Consider the following 18,183-nt stretch of genomic DNA (forward strand, 5'->3'; position numbering starts at 1 on the left):
ATCAAAAGAAGACCTTTTTACAAACCGGGCTACTAATAGTGAGTTGGTTTCTTGCCTTAGATGGTAAGCAGTATTCGGCAAGTTGTGCTGAACTATGGCAAGCAGCAACTTCGTCTGCTGTTCCTCCTAGAATGATAAGTGGAGCCTATGTGAACTAAGGGTCTTATCCCAGTACAGTGACTTCTGGAGCAAGAGGGATAGAAGAGGATTCAGCGGCAGCTCCACAGAGAAACCATCCTCTGGTAGTGAATCCTGCCTGCACTCATGGCTATCAATCTAGTAGACTGTAATAAGAAACAGGACAAAAACGGGAAAGCGCAATTATTTTGGTATTGGTTCTGCCTAAATGGCAAAATACATGATAAGAGGCGAACTGTGGCGTTTTTTTCTTCATGTAAGAAAGCTGTGCAGTCTATTCCACAGAGATTTGCTCCTTTACATCTTTCTTGCATACAGAATGAAGACCTTTGCTTTTATCTGTAAACAGAGTTAGCAAAACCTTGTTAGGAACCAAGATTCAAAGTACAAATAATATCCATTGCTGTTGTTGCCATCATAACGTAGCCGATGCCCCTTTGCTTTACTGTTCTGTATCTCTTACTATCTAAACACCAGTTGCCCTTTTTTATATTTTACTGTTATCATTTCTACAGTCTATTATCTTTCTCATAAACTGGCTTGTCAAATATTTCCTGCCCACTATTATAATAGCTTTATATGTTGTGCTTTCAGATAACTAGTGCTAACTAGTGCTAACAGATAACTAGTGCATGGATTACAAATGAGGGTAAAAAGTGGAAAAATATTTTTTTTTAAATTCTGTAGGAACACCCAATTGTGCATTGCATTGGAGTGATTATTGCAGATGTATTGAAATGTTTTCTGTAGTTTCACAAAGAATGGAAACTAGTTTTGTATGTTTCAGACATTTTTCAGCTCTAGTGGTGGAAAATGCATGACTCCTTTTAAGCATTAGTGAGTAAGTTCTTCAAAAAATAAACCTATCTCTTTCTTTGCGCCATTGTATTCACAGTTCACCTTCCTGATTTTATTTTTTTTGTATTTTCACATTCATGGTTAACATTTTTAGAAAGGCTAAACAAATCATTAGCTAAATATCGTAATATTGCTTATATGGCAGAAAATGATCAAGTTTAGGATTGAATTTAGGTCAGATATTTCACTTGCCAGTGGATAAATGAACTTATGGGGCTTGATATTCAGCGGTAGCCATTTAAATAACCAGATATGATGAATTTGGCTAAGTTACGATATATACATATATGTGTGTGCACCTGGCCAGATAAGTCAACCCAACTAAGTTTATGGGGTGCCTAAACTTAGATGTATACTTATAAGGTTAACTCAAATATCAGTAATTAGGTGTAAAAGTTATTCGTCCAACTCACTCTGCCCAGTACATGCCTACTTTTTATGTGCGCACATTTTAGCTGTATAAGAGACTTATATGGCTAAATAGCACTGAATGCACTTTGAATATTATTAGACCCATGAAAATTAGTGGCCAACAGAAAATAAAATAACACCCAAGAATCTCAACTCCCTGTTAAGCACTTTTACTAACCACAAACACCACCCAGCTTGTATACCTGCATCTTACCCAGCTGAGCCTATTACGTCCTACTGCTGTTATTCTATTGTAAATTATAAAAATCACGAGATATCACCACACGGTGAAACCACTAACGCTAGATGACATAAATACCATGACAATACCCGGCTGCATTAACATATACAGGTTGATGACGCATTTGTCTCTGGTCTTAACACCTCCCACAGTTTTCTTTCTAATCCTCAAGTCTGTTCTTAGAAACCTATGTTCTCGTAATTGTTTCTTCGGAGTGAAGGCCTGCGCCACCTCCCAAGTTATGAATGTAAACGTTGATCTTTTTTGTAAAAACTGATGTTATACCTGTTACAACCTGTAAACCGGAGTGAAGGCCTTTTGCTAAACTTCGGTATATAAAAGCATACAAACAAATGAATAAAATAAATAAGGAGATATTAATGATTTCAAAGCCTTGTGGTCAAATATAATGATGGTTTACTTTTGCTTTAAAGATAAAATATCACATGAACCAAATTGATTTTGAATTGTAATCTCCATATGAAGAGTCTTTTGCTTACAACTTTGTATTACTGTGTTCTGGTTCTGATGACATCTCAGTAAAAGCAAAACAAACTCTCTTTACTGGCAGGCACAATACCCCTCCTTATGAAAAGACAGTAATTTACCACTACAAATATTTAACCAGGCCCTAAACACTAATACACCTCCTATTAGGAAAACAGAGTAAGCCAAGCTGCTATAGATAGATACCTACTTAGAAATAATTGTAAAACTATACTAATAAATGTTACAAAACAACTGATGAACAGAATAACATCCAACAATTAAAAACTCATAAAAATTATTAAAAATTGTCCAAATATCAATAAAATATTTCAAAACAGCAGACACATCACATAATACCCAATAATTAAAATGGCAGTCAATCAAGAAAAATAAACTTAAAAAGCCGCCTTTACTTACCCTCTCCAGCAACTCTCCTACTCCTTTCCCTTGCAGCCAATAGCACTCACCAGAAGCAGCAGTGGCTGCTGAAGCTCTGTCCTCACAGTCCTCTTCCTTAGGGCCCACAACCAGTCACAACCAGTCTCTGTCTCACACAGACCAGTATCTCCCTAACTAGTATCTCTTCCTCACACTCACACCAGTCACCTCACTGACCAGTCTGTCTCTCTCTCTCACACACACACACACCAGTCATCTTCCTGACCAGTCTGTCTCTCTCTCATAGAAACACACCACCTCTGACCAGTCTCTCTCTCAATCACATACAAATGTTCTTGCTCCCATTCTACCACAACCCACAAAGCTGCCACTCACGCACCCAGGCACCAATTCTACCTCACACACAAAAACTGCCACTCATGCACCCAGGCACCCATTCTACCACACACACAAAAGCTGCCACTCATGCACCCTGGCACCCATTCTACCACAACCCACAAAGCACTGCCACTCACGCACCCTGGCACCCATTCTACCACAACACAAAAGCTGCCACTCATGCACCCTGGCACCCATTCTACCACAACCCACAAAGCTGCCACTCACGCACCCTGGCACCCATTCTACCACAACCCACAAAGCTGCCACTCATGCACCCATTGTACCACACACACACAAGCTCTCACTCATGCACCCAGGCACCCATTCTACCACACACACACAAAGCTGCACTCACACCCATTCTACCACACACACACACACAAGCTGCACTCACACCCCCATTCTACCCCCACACACACACACCCCCATTCTACCACACACACACAAAGTTGCACCCAGGCACACATTCTACCACACACGGAGTTTCTTCTCATTGTTTTCCCCAATAAGCCTGGCCTCCGCTTATCAGCTGCCGCTGACCTGACTTCCGGGGGTGCGCAGGGAATCTCCGCTCTTCAGTCCCTCCGGCTTAGCCTCCAGCAGCGGCGCACAGGTCTCTTCGTTCTTGACTTCAGTCCCGCCGGCGGTGCACGGGTCTCTCCATTCTTCGGCGGCAGCGCACGGGCCTCTCCACTCTTCGGTCGCCGGCGGCGGCGCACAGTCCTCTTCACTCTTCGGCCGCCGGCGGCTCTAGTGTACTGTCCACCTGGTTTATTGTAATCCAACTGCTCCCCACTCCTGGAAGCTCTGACTAAGAGATTAAAATACTGAAAGTCGTCATGCCAGGTGATTTTAACCTACATATTGTTTTTTTTTTTGCTATATAACTCAAATTGTACGATATCATGTAATATCTTATACTAGGTTACTCAAGTTCCTTAGTTATTTTTTGTCTATGTAATTGCCCACAAGCAAGTCTGTTGTTTCATTGTAAACCGGTTTGATTTGCATCTAATGTAAGAGATCGGTATATAAAAGCCAAAAATAAATAAATAAATATTGATGAACAGTCATTATCTGCATCTTGTGAACTCTTTTTGGAGTCTATGCCCAGTACTGGGCTGGGAACAATTGGTCAAAGTTCCTACTCATGAGCATGGCTATAATTTAGATTTAATCTTTGTTAATATCTTCTTTTTTAAAGTAGACCAGGCTGATGTTAGAGTGAAGAGAGTTCCATGGTCTGATCATGTGCAGTTGAACTTAAAGTTTCTATATAAATCATCTGTTGAGCAGTCCATACTAGAAAACACTTTTGTTGACCCTGACATATTGAGTACCAAGCTGGGTCCAGTTTCGACTATCTGAACAATTCAAATATTTCTGATGCTGTATTTCTTTGGCCGCTGTTCAAAAGATGGTTAAGAACATAAGAAATTGCCATGCTGGGTCAGACCAAGAGTCCTTCAAGTCCAGCATCCTGTTTCCAACAGAGGCCAAACCAGACCACAAGAACCTGGCAATTACCCAAACACTAAGAAGATCCCATGCTACTGATGCAATTAATAGCAGTGGCTATTCCCTGTACGTACCGGATCAGTCCAGACGCCTGGGGTTATGCCTCCGCACCAGCAGGTGGAGACAGAGCCTGCCAGTATTTCTGTCTCCAGCAGCTGGTACGGGTGCAGAGCCCACAGCCTGAAAAAAAAAATAAAAAAAATTAAGGTTTGGGGGTTTTGAGGATAGAGTGGCTTGTTCTTGTCTGTTTCCTCCTTCAATTAAGTTGGAAAAAACCCCAAAACTCCTCCCTGTTTAGGTGAAGGAAGAACGGTCTGTGCTCCCAGGGGGCTGCCAGGTCCTGAGAGGGCCATCCCCCTGGTCGAGCAGTTCGCTGGGGCTAGGGTTGAGGACCCCACTTATCCAAGCCCAGCCAGGGTGATACCGGGGAGCCCCGGCTCACTCACCCCAGCCGGACCGATTCAGCACGCGTCGTGGGACAGCGCCTGAGGTAAAGTAATAAAGAACGTTCGGCGATCCTCTGAACTTACCGCGGCGGCGTTCTCTCTCCCTCCGCCCCCCCCCCCCCGAGCAATTCGTTGCAATTTCGCGGCTTTCTTTTCAGTTTTATTAACCCTGTGCAGGCATGCCACGAGGCACGGTCTGCACAGCTAGTGCCTCTGACAATACGCGCCTCTCGCGGGATGGGCTGTGTTCAGCCTGCATCCCCGGAGGCGAGGGACTGTCGGGAACAATTCGGGGAGTGGTAGTCCGGAGCTTGCTCGCGATCGTGGTGGGAACGCGCCCCTCACCTGCCTCCAAGCCGTTCGCGTGAAGCGCGGGAAATCCCGCCATTTTACCGCCAGCCTCCTTCGTGGCTCCGATCGCGGAGGGGGACAGCAACTCCCCACCCTTTCTCTCTCTCTCTCTCTCTCTCTCTTCTCTCCTCTCTCTCTTTCTCTCTCTCTCTCTCTCCCCGCAGCGCCCTGCCTCGCGATCTGCTTCCCCTGCAGCGGGGGGGGGGGGGTGGGGGGGAAGGGACAGGATACCGATTCCCCGGACTCAGAGGGCTCCTGTGACTCTTTTCTTCGGGATTCATACTAGCCATGCACAGGGCCTGCAAAGCCCTTAAAAGGCGCACAGCCCACATTGAGCCCCAGGGGCCACCTTCCAGGGCGGACATGTCTCGACCTCGTCTGCAGGAGGCAGCGGGATCCTCCAGAGCTAAGCGGCCCCTGCAGGCCCTCCCCCCCCCCCCCCCCCAGGGACGACACGGATTCTTCAGATGCTTCGGTGGACCCTGAGGATCCGGAGACTCCTTCCCACCCCCGAGGGGGGCAGAGGGAGATGGCATTCCAGCGCAGGGAGCAGTGAGGCAAAGCCAGTCTTCAGAGGGGGACGACCCAAGGGTGATATGCCTCTTCTATCGGGAGGAATTGGGGCCCTCTTATTCCCACCATCTTGGGGGAATTAGGGATCGCGACACCTCCTGATGAGTCTCGCCTAGGCTCCATGGATCTAGTGTTTTTGGGCCTGAGTGGCCCCCCTACAACTTTTCCTTTTCACTTCTCGGCGTTGGACCTTCTTTTTCGAGAATGGATATGCCAGACCTGGGCCTGAAGGTCACGAAGGCCATGGATAAACTCTATCCCTTGGCAGAGGAAGCGCTGGAGGTCCTTCAGGTACCGAAGGTGGACGCTGCGGTTTCGGCGGTGACCAAGAGGACCACCATCCCAGTCACGGGTACCACGGCCTTGAAGGATCTTCAGGATTGCAAGTTGGAAATCCAATTGAAAAAGATATTTGAAGTTTCTGCTCTGGGGGCCCGGGTGGCGATCTGTAGTACCTTCGCCCTATGGGCCGGTCTGCGTTGGGTACAACAGCTCCTCGCCAACGAGAGCCTATCTGAGGAGGAAGCCAGACAGGCTGGGCGTCTCGAGGCGGCCGTGGCCTACAGTGCAGATGCTCTGCATGACCTTCTCAGAACTTCGGCTCGCTCCATGGTGTCCGCCGTCTCGGCCAGACGTCTTTTGTAGTTGAGGAACTGTGAACCTGGAAGATGTAGTAGGCCAGATTTGAACCTGGCCTACTACTTTTGTGGTTGAGGAACTGTGAACCTGGAAGATGATGTAGTAGGCCAGTTTGACAAACTAAAGAGTAGCAAATCACCTGGACCGGATAGTATGCATCCTAGGGTTCTGAAGGAACTAAAAAATGAAATTTCTGATCTATTAGTTAAAATTTGTAACCTGTCATTAAAATTATCCATTGTACCTGAAGACTGGAGGGTGGCCAATGTAACCCCAATATTTAAAAAAGGCTCCAGGGGCGATCCGGGTAACTATAGACCAGTGAGCCTGACTTCAGTGCCGGGAAAACTAGTGGAAACTACTCTCAAGATCAAAATCGTAGAGCATATAGAAAGACATGGTTTAATGGAACACAGTCAACATGGATTTACCCAAGGGAAGTCTTGCCTAACAAATCTGCTTCATTTTTTTGAAGGGGTTAATAAACATGTGGATAAAGGTGAACCGGTTAGATGTAGTGTATTTGGATTTTCAGAAGGCATTTGACAAAGTCCCTCATGAGAGGCTTCTACGAAAACTAAAAGTCATGGGACAGGAGGCGATGTCCTTTCGTGGATTACAAACTGGTTAAAGACAGGAAACAGAGAGTAGGATTAAATGGTCAATTTTCTCAGTGGAAAAGGGTAAACAGTGGAGTGCCTCAGGGATCTGTACTTGGACCGGTGCTTTTCAATATATATATAAATGATCTGGAAGGAATACGACGAGTGAGGGTTATCAAATTTGCAGATGATTACAAAATTATTCAGAGTAGTTAATTCACAAGCAGACTGTGATACATTACAGGAAGACCTTGCAAGACTGAAAGATTGGGCATCCAAATGGCAGATGAAATTTAATGTGGACAAGTGCAAGGTGTTGCATATAGGGAAAAATAACCCTTGCTGTAGTTACACGATGTTAGGTTCCATATTAGGAGCTACCACCCAGGAAAAAGATCTAGGATTCATAGTAGATAATACTTTAAAATCGTCGGCTCAGTGTGCGCTGCAGCAGTCAAAAAAGCAAATAGAATGTTAGGAATTATTAAGAAGGGAATGGTTAATAGAACGGAAAATGTCATAATGCCTCTATCCCTCCATGGTGAGACCACACCTTGTGTACAATTCTGATTGTCGCCCCGAGGCGACAGTTTTAGTTACTTGTAAACCGGTATGATATGTATATTATACAGGAATATCGGTATATAAAATTAAAAATAAATAAATAAATATAGTTGCGATGGAGAAGGTATAGAGAAGGGCAACCAAAATGATAAAGGGGATGGAACAGCTTCCCTATAAGGAAAGGCTGAAGAGGTTAGGGCTGTTCAACTTGGAGAAGAGACGGCTGAGGGGGGATATGATAGAGGTCTTTAAGATCATGAGAGGTCTTGAACGAGTAAATGTGACTCGGTTATTTTCACTTTCAAATAATAGAAGGACTAGGGGGCACTCCATGAAGTTCGCAAGTAGCACATTTAAGACTAATCGGAGAAAATTCTTTTTCACTCAACGCACAATAAAGCTCTAGAATTTGTTGCCAGAGGATGTGGTTAGTGCAGTTAGTGTAGTTGGGTTCAAAAAAGGTTTGGATAAGTTCTTGGAGAAGTCCATTTATGGCTATTAATCAATTTTTACTTGGGGAATAGCCACTGCTATTAATTGCATCAGTAGCATGGGATCTTCTTAGTGTTTAGGTAATTGCCAGGTTCTTGTGGCCTGGTTTTGGCCTCTGTTGGAAACAGGATGCTGGGCTTGATGGACCCTTGGTCTGACCCAGCATGGCAATTTCTTATGTTCTTAACTGGTCAGCAGACGGAGTATCCAAGTCTCATCTGGGATCCCTTCCCTTCAAGGGAAAACTCTTTGGGAAAGAACTGGATGATATGATCCAACTACTCAGCGAGAATAAAGGGTACCATCTGCCGAAAGACAGGTCGCAGGCTAAGGGGTCCTTTCCCTTTGGTCTCGGTTCCGGGGTAGTCGTAAGTCTCGGACTCCTCGTCCGGCAGCAAAACACTGCACGGAGCGGCAGTAGCCACAGAGGCATTCACGGAGCGGGATGCCAGTGGCCAGTGGTTGGTGTTCCGCCTTCACGGAGCGGAGAGATGGAGGGCTGCCATCTCCAAAAAAACCAAACAAACAAACAAAGCAGGGGTGGGTAAGAGTATGGGGCAGGGGTGTGGCCTGCTTGTTTCGGCGGTTGCTACCCCTGATTGAGCTGGATGTTCACTGGGATGCAGATACGACTGCTCTCTGCATTGGTGGCGGGGTGGAAGGGAGTTGTGGCCGGAGGGTGCTGGAAGCCAATAGTGACGGTGGGGGGGGGGGGGGGAATGGATAAACTGCGTGGCTTGCTGGGCAGACTGGATGGGCAGTTTGGTCTTCTTCTGCCGTCATTTCTATGTTTCTATGTCCTAGTACCCCTTCATCATCCTTTTGGTCGGGCGGAGGTCACCAGCAGACTCAATCCTTTCGAGGGAGGCGCTTTGGTAGACCTGCTTCCACCTTCTCAGCCCCGGGTGAGAAGTCGTCTCAATGATGGCCTGCCGATCCATCCCTCGGTCCCGAAGGTAGGGGGCAAGCTGTCCCTCTTTTACGAGGCATGGAGCATCCTCACAACAGACCAGTGGGTACTCTCAGTAATAAAGCACGGATACACTTTAGATTTTGCACGCCATCCCACCCCGAGATTTTTCCCATCACTGTGCGGACGTGCATATAAGCGGGAAGCGGTTCAGCCTCCGTTGGTCCGGCTAACAGAACTGGAGGCTATTATCCCAGTTCCCGCCTTGGAACAATGAAGAGGACACTATTCCATATACTTCGTCGTTCCAAAGAAAGAAGGTGCCTTCCGGCCCATTCTCGATCTGAAGGAGGTCAATCGCTGTCTGTGGATTCCATGCTTCCACATGGAGCCCCTGAGACTTCCGTACGACCGGGGAAGTTCCTGGCCTCGCTGGATCTCACGGAGGCATACCTGCATATCGGGATCCGGAAAGACCATCAGAAATATCTCAGGTTCTTCATGCTGGGGCAACACCATCAATTCCAAGCGTTACCGTTCGGGCTCGCGACGGCGCCCAGGACTTTCACCAAGATAATGGTGATAGTGGCGGCTCAGTTGCGACGAGAGGGTCTCTTAGTCCATCCGTATTTGGACGATTGGCTGATCCGAGCAAAATCCGAGGAGCAGTGTCTGTCAGCGATTCAACGAGTCCTACAATTGTTGCATTCTCTCGGCTGGGTGGTCAATACGACCAAAAGTCACCTCAATTCATCTCAGTCATGGAGTCATTTATTTCGGGATCTTAAATATGAAATAATTTCACCCCTCATTACCTCTTTGCTGGTTTTCCAGAATAGACTCTGATTTTCAGTATGTTGTGAATTAGATTCAGCAAACTGGATCCACTTCAATTGCAGGAATTGTTGGAGTTCTCTATTGTTCCGCAAGTATGCTGGAAATTTCCACCATGGATGGGGAGGGATTGTGTTCCTGTAATTTGAAATCAACCCAGGTAAGAGCATGGTCTTACCTGGGTTGATTAATAGATTAATAAATAGTCTCAGCAGCTACTTCCAGTAGCTGCTGAGACTATCTATCTATCTATCTATTTATTTATAGTTTTTAATATACCGATGAACGTTGGGAACATCTCATCGGTTCACATTAAACGCAATTCAGTAACAATTGCTTTACAGTGAAACAAGGAACATATGGATAACAAGGTGGCGAGATGGACTTGTAGAGTGTGTGTCATGTAGGGGAATGGACTTCATGGGAGGGGAAGAGCTGATCAGGGTATGCTTGTTTAAACAGGTATGTTTTCAGGTCCTGTTTGAACTTTTTTGGGCATGCTTCTTGGTGCAATGAGGAGGGAAGTTTGTTCCAAAGAGGGGGAACAGCTAAAGACAGAGCCCGAGCTTTGGTGGAGCTGAGCTTGAAGTCTTTGGGTGATGGGGCCAGTAGTGTCGCTCTGTGTTGATGTCTTGTGGGTCTATTTGTGTTATGGAATGTAAGATGTTTTTCTAGCCAGTGCATATTTTGGTTGTGGAGCGCTTTGTGGACTAGGGTGAGAGATTTGTACGATATTCTTGCAGTGACTGGGAGCCAGTGCAGGTGATGCAGTACAGGGGTGATGTGGTCGCGTTTGTGGGTGTTAGGATCCGGGCAGCAGCATTTTGGAGTAGTTGTAATGGTTGCAGTGAGCTTTTGGGTAATCCAAGGAGCAGGGCATTGCAGTAGTCAATCTTGGATAGAATGAAGGCCTGTAGAATGGTGCGGAAGTCGCTGAGGTGTAGAATAGTTTTCAGCTTTTTGAGAGTGTGAAGTTTGAAGTAGCAGGATTTGATAGTATTGTTAATGAATTTTTTGAAGGTGAATTGTTCGGTGATGCCCAGGCTGCGCACATGTTTGGTGTAGGCCGTGGAGGTGCAGAGAGTGTTTGATTGTAGGGATGAGGTGATGCCTTGGGGTGCAATGTATAGAAGCTCTGTTTTGTCAGTGTTAAGTGCAAGGAAATTGCTTGTCAGGAGAGAATTGATAGTGGAAAGTGTTGAGTTCCAGGTCTGGGAGGTTTTGTGAAGTGTGTCATGTACAGGTATAAGAATTTGTACATTGTCAGCATAGATGAAGTGTGGGAGGCCAAGTTTGGAGAGTAGATTACAGAGGGGGAGGAGGTAGATGTTGAACAATGTAGAGGAGAGGGAGGATCCCTGTGGAACACCTTGTTATGGAAACAATGTTTGAGAACCTAGGTTATAATCAATTTGTGAAAATGTGTTATGAACCTTTGAAAAATAGGTGTAGTCTCGCTCTTCCGGTTGGAGAGAGCGCCAAAAGTCTATAAATTGTAAGTTATCACATAGACTAGGAATACCCTGTTTTTCGGATGACTTCCCCTGCCTAGATAGTGGTGCCAATGATCTATTATTGGGTCTAAAATACAATTAAAATCTCCTGTGAGGAGGAGCTATCCTCTTCTATGCAAGGTAAGGATTTTAATTATTTGGCTAAAAAACAGGGGATTGAAGACATTAGGCCCATATAGATTACATAAAGTTATTTCCCTCCCATTTAGTTTGCCAATGATAATAATATATCTACTGTTTGGATCTATCATTTCTTGTGTAACTTGAAAAGAAATATTTCTGTGCACGAGGATGGCCACCCCAGCTTTCTTTCCCAGTGCCGGCGAGAAGTGTACTGCTCCCACCCAATCCCTCTTAAGCTTCCTGCTTTCTATTTCCGATAAGTGAGTTTCCTGAATACATTCTTTATCAACTTTCACTTTGTGTCTGGAGAATTTTTGTATATTTAACTGGACTTCCCAATCCATTGACATTAAGACTTGCTAATCGTAGATTAGACAGTGTTCACATATTTGAGAGGTGGTATGAAAGGTTTATTGACATTCATATGGACATAGGCCCCCCAGCCTGGACCCACATCCCCAAAGTGTAGGTTAATAGGAGCAATTAGTTTGATACCGTCCCTTTTATTTCTGAGAATCCAATCTCTGCCATAAGGTTTCGCCATCGAGTATAGAGTTAAAAGCTGTGAGTACTGTGCATGCTCTTCCCTCCCCTCCCATTGTCTTCCTCTGTCCCTACTCCCCCCCCCCCCCCCCCCCACCGAACCTTCCCCTAAAGTAAAAGCCTTCTAGAACACAAGTACCAGGGAGAGCCTGATACCACCGGGGGGGGGGGGGGGGTACGTTAATTAGTGGGCTGACCCCCTCCTCAGTGATTAGCAACGTAAGACTTATCTTAACATTAAGCCTATAGCTAATAATGGATGCTCAGACTGTTGGCTAAAGGTACGTTAGAGGCTGCACAAACCATACAACTTGAAAAACACCAATAACTGTAACAACCCATTTAAGCATTGCATAAGATTAGATAATGGGCTGAATAAACGTTACAAAACTGGACTTTTCATCCTTGCCTGTCTCCCGTGTCCTTTAAACCATGGACTTTCCGCCCTTTGGCCAGAAAGGTTTGGCTACATCTCTCTCTGAAGTGATGGAGGAACAGTGATTTTTCTTCTTTTCCTGTGCGTCGCGGCCATTTTGTATTATATGGTGAAAACTAAAAGGGTTAGTGGCCGACGTGGCTTCATTCCTTTGCTTGTCAAGGCTTTAAGAAGATGGAAACGGTAGCCGTCCCAGCGGTTTCGGTACGTAGTGCAGAAGACATCAGAAGTCAGTCCCAGAAAGTCCATCGAATAGGTTAAAGTATCAGGGCTCCCGCTGGCTTCGGCTTCCGGGTCGGCCATTCAGTTTACATTGCAATAGTACAGGCTTGATTGCACATCTCAAAACGCGAAGATGTGTAAAATAATTATGCACGCCGTTCTGCTACAATGTCTGAGGGCATTATTGCATCGCAAAAAGTCAGCAGAGTAGTTAGAGAGTTTATAGTGGTAAGCACCGGGGGGGACATGCATCGAGCCAAGCCAGTGAGATGGCCCGCTGGGTTTCAGTTAGCGCTCTGGCTGAGATTAACTTCAAGAAGCTCCAGACAGAAAAGCTTTCCCCTTCTCCACGTCTTGAAAGTCAACTGTTCTATCCCCTTGCCATACTCTCAGTTTTGCAGGGTATTGGAGTTAGAACCTAATACCCCGTTTATGTAATTCAGTACAGATGGGGCTAAATGATTTCCACCGCTGTGCTAACCTTGTTGAGAAGTCTTGAAATATTCTCACTGTGTGTTCTTGATAGGTAAATTTTGTCGTGGTCCTGTAAGCTTGCAACATGCACTGTTTATGTGCCCAGTTAAGCACTTTTGCAATGACAATACGCAGCCGGTTGTCTCCATCCTTTTCCTCCCCAGTCTGTGGGCTCTCTCAATAAAAAGGCTATTTTTAAGATCCGGGAGATTTAAAGCTTCCGGTAGCCAAGTCTGGAGGAAATTTTCCAAATTCCTCTCTTCAATACTCTCTGGGAGGCCTACTATCCTGATGTTGCTACGTCTCGACCTATTTTCGAGGTCGTCTATTTTGTCCTCTTGCTCAGTGATTGTTTTTTCAAGCGTATCCACTTACCTGGTGAGAGTCAGGTTATCATCCTCCAGGGACGATATGCGGCCTTCAGTGTGCTCCATGCAATGGTGTTTGTAATTTCTTGTAACTTGGAGGAGAGTTCAACCAATCTATTATCTAACGCATTTACCACGGCTTTAGTGACCTTAACAGTAAGTTCGTCATCTTTATCGATGCGATTCAGGGCTGGTGAAGAGTGTGCGGGGCTGGTGGCCATCTTATCTGAGTTTCCTTTACCCTTTTCTTTTTCCCATCTGCTTCCTTTTAAGGTCTCACCACCACTTGTACGTTGCATGTATCTGTCTATAGACATTTGTTCTCTTCCTTTCTGTGAATTTCACAGAGATTTTCGCTGCTATAGCAAGGTTTTCAGAGAATATGAGAGGATGGGGCCGGGAGCCGAGTCAGACACATCTGCACGGCTTTACCACATCCTGCTGTCCTAGGAGAACACCTGTTACAGGTAAGCAACTGCGCTATATCCTCATAGAAATTGCTTCTTAGATGGATAAGTCTTATCTAAGTTTAAATCTGCTGTTGAGCAGGTCTAACTTAGCCGAATACGTTATCTGTCTAAAGCTGAATAATGCTACTTAGCTGGATAATTTATCCAACTAAATAGTGCTGCCCCCATTATGCCCATTGCCTGACCACAACATATCCGGTTAACCAGATAGCTGGATACGTTATCTGGCTGTGTAGCAGCCGCTGATATAACTGTGGCTGTCTGGCATCTGTTTACATTTGCTACACATTGCAGGTAAATTTCAAAGGAAAATAGAACAGCAATTTGCAAAAGCCCACATTTTACCCAGGTTAAGTGCATTTAATGTGGGTAAAACTTATTGACAATTCAGTAGCATGTCATGGGGTAATTTTCAAAAGAGTTTACACTTTTAAAACTAGGTTTTACATGTGTGAATGCACTTTACAGGTGTGAGTGAGCTTTTGAAAATTGCTACAATATATATGGGGATCTTCATTTTTAGTTTTATTTTGCTGGGAATTTCAATGTTAGAAGAAAAAAAGAAATCAGTGGAAAAATGACAGGACCTGTGCGCTACCGTGAGACTACCAACGCAATGGTGGTCTCTGAATGGTCCTCAGACCATTCCAAGCCCTTTCGGACTAGCCTCTGGGTAGCAGCAAGAAGCGGCAGGCCGGACAGAGGTCATGGGTGGATGGAGATGTGGCACAAGACGAAGGCTCAGGAGGACGAAGACTCTGGCATGGCAAGGCAGACGAATTCTCAGGCATTGCAGGGCAGATGAAGACTAAGGCAAGGCACTGTCAGGCAAGGCATGGCACGACAAGAAGACATGGCATGGCAAGGCAAGACTAAAACCAATGGTTAAAGTCTGGACTCTCCAGGCAAGCAATGTCCCTCTGGCGCCCTACTCAGCCCAGCTGGGCTGGTCGCGGACCACACAAGAAGGCATCAGAGCCACGGAAATCCAAGGACAGGATAGAATGGGCAGATGACCAAGATCCCTCAGGCACCCTACCCAGTCCAGCCGGACTGGTTGTGGACCACACTGAAGGACAGGACCTGTCCAGGGAAGGAAGATATTAGGCTAAGGACATCAAGGCATAGAGATCCCCACAGCAAGCAGGCAAGCTGGAGATCAGTACCTGGGCAGAGACTTCCGATGGGGGTGGTGCTAGGCAGACCCGAGGAGTGGGAAGTGCGAGACAGGACGTGCAGGAGGTAGACTGTAGAGGCAACCCCGAGGGGCGGAGCTGCGCAGCAAGGGAGGTACTGATGTGATGACGTAGGCTAACCCGTGGAGTGGGGAAGCCCGAGTCGGGTCTCTGGGTGATGACGTAGACAAGCCTGAGGAGCGGGAGGTACCGGCAGTCCCTGGTGGTAGAACAAGGGGACTGCCCCGAGAAGCGGGGAAGCACTGGCGGTCCCAAGTGTAGAACGTAGGCACTACCCCGAGGAGTGGGGAAGCATGGACAGTCCCAAGTGTAGAATGTAGGCACTATTCCGGAGTGGGGGAGTACTGAGATGAACTCCCAAGTGGTGAAGGCATTCCCAGAGGCAACCCTGAGGAACGAGGAGCTGGTATAAAAGGACCTCTGGAAGGTGCAGGGCCAGCCCGAGGAGTGGGGGAAGTCAGGAGACCAAGTCTCAGTAGAGAGTGTATGCTGGCCCTCGAGCGGGTACCAGCCAGGGTCCAGAGTCTACGTAGGGTCTGGTAACGTCACCATAGGTCCAACGGAGACAGGAGCTCGTAGAGTAGCAATGGAACTCGTTGCCAAGTCGGCTAGCTGGGGGTGAAGGCGGAGTTTAAAACCTTGATCCAGTGACATCATCAATCAGGGATGCCTCTGATGTTCCTGCCAAGGTAGCTTCAAAAGAGGGCCCGGTGGTGCTCGTGCGTGTGCCTAGGAAGGGCCCGATGTTGGCGTGGGTGGCGGCGGCATCCTGACCACCACGAGAAACCATGGGGTACACAGCAGTAGAGACTGGCCCCCGCCACGAGCAGGCCCGGAGAGGGAAGCAGGACGGTGCAGGACGTGAATAAACGTGGTCGCAGCCGTGTGTGACCTATGGTCATAACAGGATGATTTTAATGATAGGTTACAAATGTTTACTAATATGTCTGAATTTTTATTTTTTAGTTCCTTCGGAACTCTGGGGTGTGTACCATCCGGTCCAGGTGATTTACTACTCTTCAGTTTGTCAATCAGGCCTACCATATCTTCTAGGTTCACCGTGATTTTGGTTCAGTCCATCTGAATCATTACCCATGAAAACCTTCCCCGGTACAGGTATCCCCAACATCCTCTTCAGTAAACACTGAAGCAAAGAAATCATTTAATCTTTCCCTGATGGCCTTATCTTCTCTAAGTGCCCCTTTAACCCCTCTATCATCTAACTGTCCAACTGACTCCTTGACAGGCTTTCTGCTTCGGATATATATATATATATATATATATATATATATATATTTTTTTTTTTTATTTTTTTTTTTGTAATATGTATTTATTAGTTTTGTTGATGAATATACACCATGTAAGAAACAGTACATAACATTTTTAGGAACATGTGCAGAAAATCTTGTTGACGTGGACATTGAAACCCCCATCCCTTCCTTGCGCTAACTGTTATGTAGCTGGTAAGTGAGGTTATCTACCGTGCGGGGCTCCCTGTGAAGAGTGTGCTGCCATTGCGAGGAAGAAGACAAACTCTTATTCCTAGTCCAAGCTAGAGTTGTTTGGAAAGTGACCTTGGTGGTAGTTGCACATCCTGATTGGGATGATCAATATATGAATGCTGGCTTAATGGTATGGGAAAAATATGAAAAACAAGCAGGGGCTGAAGCTACACAGTATCCCCTGTTGCTAGGGAGACCTAATGAGAGGGGTCAGGTTCTCCCTCGTTATACTCCATGGCAATTTACTGATCTGACTAATTTAATCCTGCAGTTGCCACCTTTAACGAAAGGTGCAGGTCCATGGATTCGGGAGTTTGAAAAACTAACCAGTGGATTGACTTTAGCTATAGGAGATATTAAAGCATTATTAGCTAGACTGCCTGGAATTGATGTAAATGCATTGTTTAGATAGGCTAGAATGATGGAATTGGAGCAGAAAATCATAAATTGATAAATCCCAAAAGAACATCATGGCTAATAGACAAACAGCTCATAATACTTGCGCTACACACAGATGCAAAAATGTATACAACTGAAATTGCCAAATTTTGTAAGCAAGAGTGTGAGTTTAAGGTGTGCAGAGGAACATCGAAGACGGAGTTTGTATAAATGGTAGTCCCTATTGTCCATCGCTGATGAGTCTGAGCTCAGCGTGACTTAATGTATTTAGGTAGAGGATCTTGCTTCTGGCTGTCGGATTGAGAGTCATTAAATACGGATTCCTTATGTCGAGAAATCGGTCACATTTCCTAGCGGAAGACGAAGCCTTGGCCGATAACTGTTCATAAATGACCTTTTTGTGAAGTTTCAATCTCCATTGGATAAGCGTCAGCAAGTCTTTGACCAGCCATCGCGTTAAAATAATTGCTTTGCCAGGAGGAGGCCTTTACATAAGAAAAGACGCCGTGGCTGATGAGGTATCCCCAATACTGTGTCCTGAATAAGATGTAGAAGACAAAGCTGCAGGTCCAGGGGTAGGTCCTACGTTAGTAGACTTCCAAGGTAGCCCAAGACTTTATTCCAGAACTGACTATTACACAGTCCCAAAAATTGTTGTAAGTTTGCAGAATCTGTGCCACATTTCAGACATGCCACTGATGATGACAGTCGCCACTTGTAGGCCTGCAGTGGAGCAATGTAAATTCTATGCAAAACTTTGTATTGGGTTTCTCGCAGTTGCACATTGTTCGTATAACTTGGTATCGCCTTGAAACATCCCGTCAGCTGCGATGGAGAGAACTGACAGCACAAATCTCGGTTCCAAGTGTTTGTCAACTGTTTAATCCTGTCTGAAGTTTCCAATGGCAGTAACGTCTGCAGCATAGAAGAGCAGGTTATTAACTGTTGGTGAGATTGGAAAAATGCTCCAGACTTAATTTACCCTTAATACCACACAAACTTTAGATCTACACTATGGACTCTTTGGCCTTGACACCTGCAGCTGTACATTATGCTCCCTAGAGATGAGCACACCTAGGCCTTTATGTGA

The sequence above is a fragment of the Rhinatrema bivittatum genome, chromosome 3 (assembly GCF_901001135.1).
Source record: "Rhinatrema bivittatum chromosome 3, aRhiBiv1.1, whole genome shotgun sequence".
In the NCBI taxonomy this organism is placed as follows: Eukaryota; Metazoa; Chordata; class Amphibia; order Gymnophiona; family Rhinatrematidae; genus Rhinatrema; species Rhinatrema bivittatum.